This window comes from Pezoporus wallicus, unplaced genomic scaffold, assembly GCF_028554395.1.
Source record: "Pezoporus wallicus isolate ANWC-B61680 ecotype Strahan unplaced genomic scaffold, APGP_CSIRO_Pwel_v1 contig_3488, whole genome shotgun sequence".
Lineage (NCBI taxonomy): Eukaryota > Metazoa > Chordata > Aves > Psittaciformes > Psittacidae > Pezoporus > Pezoporus wallicus.
In genome coordinates, this window is record NW_026635397.1 from 1,522,603 (window position 1) to 1,527,497 (window position 4,895).

Consider the following 4,895-nt stretch of genomic DNA (forward strand, 5'->3'; position numbering starts at 1 on the left):
CCTCATATACTTCACTGTTTAGTCTTTCCTTAGAAAGCACTTGGTCTGGTTTGGCTCTTTTTTAAATGAACTGTTTGGGGTCTAATCTGAATTGGGTTAGTTAAAGATTGGTGCAATGCACTATGCCTTGTCATGGCTTAAGCCAAGCTGGTAATGCAGAACCACACAGCCACCCACTCACTCCCCCCCCTCATTGCCCCCCTCTCCTGGAGGGATGGGGAGAGAATGGAAAGAATGTAACTCCCACAGGTTGAGACAAGAACAGTTTAGTAACTAAGGTATAACACAAACCACTACTGCTACCACCAATAATGATAAGGGAAATAACAAGGGAAGAGAATACAAATGCTCATCACCCAGTGAATGATACCCAGCCTGATGCGAGCAGCGATCTGGGCCTCCTGGCTGCCTTCCCTTAGTTTCTATCCTGGGCATGATGTGCTGTGGTATGGAATACCCCTTTGGCTGGTTTGGGCCAGGTGTCCTGGCTCTGCTTCCTCCTGGCTTCCTGTGCCCCTCTTCACTGCAGAGCGTGAGACTGAAAAGTCCTTGACTGGAGTAAATGTTACTTAACACCAGTGTTTTAGTTGTTGCTATCAGCATTATTCTCAGGCTAAGGTTGAAAACATAGCACTGCACCAGCTACTAAGAAGGAGGGGAAAATAACTCCTACAGCAGAATCCAGGACAGGTAGCCTCCTCCAGCCTGAAAACTGACTACCTGCTGCTTACTCTTAGGAAGTCCTTTCCCCTTCAGTCTACTAGTTTTGGACAAACCTGTTGTGTATATAAAGTAGAACACTTAATCCACATGCTGTTCGTTGTAGAAAAAATGAGTAGATTTGAAGGTGCCTCCAAAACCAAACCACACTTCCTCAAATGATCTGTAATTCTGGTATTTCTTTTATTAAGCAAAACGCTGCCCAGTTCCCCTGTGTAGACACTCACCTTGGGGTTTTTAGGTTTTAAATGGGCAGGTGAGGAGCAAGCTGAGTTTAAGGTTTGGTAAAGGGGCTAGAGCTATTAAATGTTGGAGAAGTAGGGGTGTTACAGCCAAATGGAATGCTGTGCTTCATATCAGGGAAAGGTCAATGATACAGCTAGTGCAAATGGCTTTGAGGGATGTTTTTGATAGCAGTCATGAGACATTTAATGGACTTGTTTGGCATGTATTGAGTTCATAAAATATTTAATTTCCCAGCTTGTTCTTAGAAGTAGTGAATGATTTTATCCTGCAGCAGGCTATGAGCTGGGTCACAGTACCTGGAAACAGGAAATTTCCATCTAGTGGCAAGCTTGTTGTAGTTCTTTGTGGAGCTTGTGTGATAGGTTGGCATGATTGATTTGGTTCCTGAACTGCACTGTGCCATGGATTCTAAAAATAGGAATGAGGGCATCTTAAAATACCATGAAAGGATCTTTAAAATACATACATATTTAGAATGTTTAGAGTAATAGTAGGTTGCTAACAAAATCCATGATTGGATTTAATGGCTGAAGACAAATTCAGCTTTTCCATATCAGTAGGAGGCCACTAGTTGGAAAGATGTTATTGTATAGCATAGTCTGTTTCATTAGATGAAGACTTAACCAGTCTCTGAAAGGTAGAGAGAAACCTGTCTGTAGAGCTGTGGTTAACCTCTCAAGCAGAGAAACAAGCGTGCTAGCAAAGGTTAAGAGAGTTCAGTTCCCTTGCAGGCAGTGAGCAGTCACAGCATGGTAGCTGTTTTTAGGCTGGCTCTAACTCATATTATGGTCTTCAGTTGAGCATAGGTTAATACTATGGACAAATGTAAAAGAATTTTGTGGCACGTGGATTACAAAAGTGAAGATTAGAGGTAGTTGTAGAGAAGTTTTTCTCTTGGCTAAGGCCTATCTTGTGCTAAACCACTGCATTCTCACAGGGGTCAGGAATAAATTGTGCTGGGAGGAAATATCAGTCCATTTGTTAGACATGGTCAGTGTTAAAGGATTTCAGGTTGCATTGTCCCTGCTTGGGCAGGCCCAGCATAGCTTTGTGCTTGTCCAGAACCCTATCCCGGTAAACAGGGTGTGTAAATTATTTCTTCAAGTGAGATCTTCCAACACTTGAACACATCCCTGGACTCCTTTAACACTGCTTTCAACTCAATAAAGAGGAAGTATTTTTGTGTTCATGTTTGCTATCTTAATTAAAGCAACTGCTGTGGAGTTTTGAATTCTTCCAAACACTTTTCCATCCACAGCACTGGAGCAATACTGGAGCAGGAGGATGCTTGGGTTAAGAAACCATTATGAATTCAGTTGGGAGCAGAGATTCATGAAGGATTTGGAAAAAGAACTTCCATTTCAGTTCAGTGTTTTCCATTTTTGTCTGCATCCCACATGTAATTGAATGTCACTCATTGTTGCTTTGCATTTTACTAGCCTCTCCTGTATTTGTCAGTGGTGCTTATTTGAAACTCCAGTTACAGTCTCTGTAGAGAAAGATTCTTCAGCTCAAAGGTGGCTAGAAAGGGATAAGCTGGGTATGGAGGCAGAACAGTAGAATATACTTCCCTGCTAAAGATCTGGATGGAAATCATCCATAGGCTTTGATAACAGGAGATTTTCCAGGGTGTGATTAGAGCTGTCAGAGACACACCTAAGAAAAATGAAAGCAGAATGCCCATGTAGAAAAACACATCAGGGGGCACTGCAGGGGAATGGTACTGGTTTTGCTGTAATGCATTTTGGTAGGTCTTGCTGCAGATACCATTCTTGGATAATATTCTTCCTTGTTCTAGTCGTCTGGATTCATTCTGAAAGCAAACTGAGGTTTTTCTGCATTGGTCATCTATAAAGTATGTGCAGAAAGTGGACAGTCCAATTTGTGAGCATTTGAGAAACTCCTTTTAAGGGTGAAAAGAGCATCAGCTCAGTCTGATTCCTCTGGTCACCCGAGTTGATTCAGGTGACTGGCACAGTGGTAGCAAGCAAGCACAACATGCAAACCACTGTGAATCTCTTCAGCTTCTTTCCTCACTATCAACGTCTTGCAGGGCTTCCAAAATGAATGATGCAGATTGATGATTCAACTTAGACATAAGAGAGCTGATATTGCTGACATTAAATCTGTGTTCCATCAATCTGGGTTGTGTGCAATATCAACCTTGTGTGAGACAGGAGAGGGGAAAGCTGTAAAGAAGATCTTGGGTGGGTGGTTTGTTCTGCCTTGTTTCCTGCCCTGCTGGAGCTGGCTGGGCCATTGTCCAGACAGCATGTCAGTGTTTTCTTACTTCTAGGAACAGCTCACGCTGAGGGAATGGGCATTGGATGGGAGTGTCTGAGAAGCTGAATGGTGAGAAACAGTCTCTAGGTTCAGGCAGGTCTCGGTCAGATGCAGCAGTGAAGCAGCTATTTATTGAACGTTTGTGCAAAAACAGGTGTCCTGGCAAGTAGGCACACACAGCAAAGGCAGAACTTGGATTTATATTTCCTATCCCATCCACAAGTTCCCTCCCTTGTTTTCCCATTGATTGGGGACTCCAAGGTTTACATTCTATCCAGTGCCAAGAAACAAGCTGCCAGCCAGAAAATAATTTCACTTTATTCACCTTTTTATTATTTTTCACCCTATATGCTCATATTCCATAGATTTCCATGTTGCTAGTTAATAGGCAGAGGGAAAGGGGAGGGATAATTCCGAAGCATTTGCTTCCATACACTTTTCCCTCCTTTTCTTAGCACTGCACAGATGGGTCACACCTCAGGGTCTCTTGACAAAAGTGGCCTTTTTCTGCTGGGAAGGAAACTTTCCTCCGAGCTCTCATCCCAGATTTCTTCAGGCTTCCCACAGCTCTTCCTGTGCTAGAGCACAAGAGAGAGTGTCCTCTGAGCTATCCCAGCACACTAATCTGCCTCAAGCACTCACCCAGCCTCACACATCTACAAAAATGGCACAGTAATGGAAATTGCCATTAACAGGAGGAAATAACTTGCAGTGACTGCAAAAGCAAATGTCCCATGAGGTGGAAGAAGCCCACAATTAAAGCCAAAATGCAGCATTAGACCTAGGGGAGGATGTAACCCTGCTAAAACACTATGGGCAAACCACACGTAGACTCCACTCAAGGCACAAAACCTGAAGTGCCAGCGATTGCAAGCCCATTAGCTTCTGGACGCAGGGCAAGTAGAAAGGAGATACTTTCAGCCATCATCTCTAAGGGGCATTCCAGTCAAAATAGCAAAAGCCCAGGACTCAGCGCTAGGATGTTTGGCTATTTTTTGGCTCCCCATGCCTGTTTTCTCCCTGGGCCTCAGTTGATACATGTGAGAAATGGGGATGCTAATAGCCACCTAAAAGCAGCAGTCTCGGAAATAATTAGCTCTGCTCAAGCGAGTGTCTCAGCTTACAGAAGCGACCCTGCTGCCATTTCCTGAGCCCGAGGTCTGTTTGTCTGCCCTTAATGCAGAATCACCAGCTTGTTTCTGCTCTCTGACAGGGTAGTGGTCAGCTAGCAAATGCACCCTCGAGCATCAACTGCAGCACTTTGAGAGGAGAGGTCTGGGGCTGGCTCTGCCTCAGGACAGGAAGTTGGTGCTTGGAATCACCTCCACACAGTGAGCTCGTCTACAGTGCCACCACTATCGTGGCAATTTGCCCTTGCTCTGCCACCTAAAACCCCACCTGCATACTTCCTCTCTGCCTAGGGCACTTGGGTGTCCTGGAGCACAGCTCCAGAGTGCAAAGGTCCAGAACCTGCTCCCAGACCTCACATGCCAGGACAGAAAATTGGTGCTGGGCAGCACCTACACATTGAGACCTTCAGAACAGTGCAACCACCACGGCAATCTGCCCTTCCTTTGCCACTTTAAACACCATCTACCTACTTCCCCTCTGCTCAGTGTGCTCCAGTGTCCTAGAGCACGGCTACA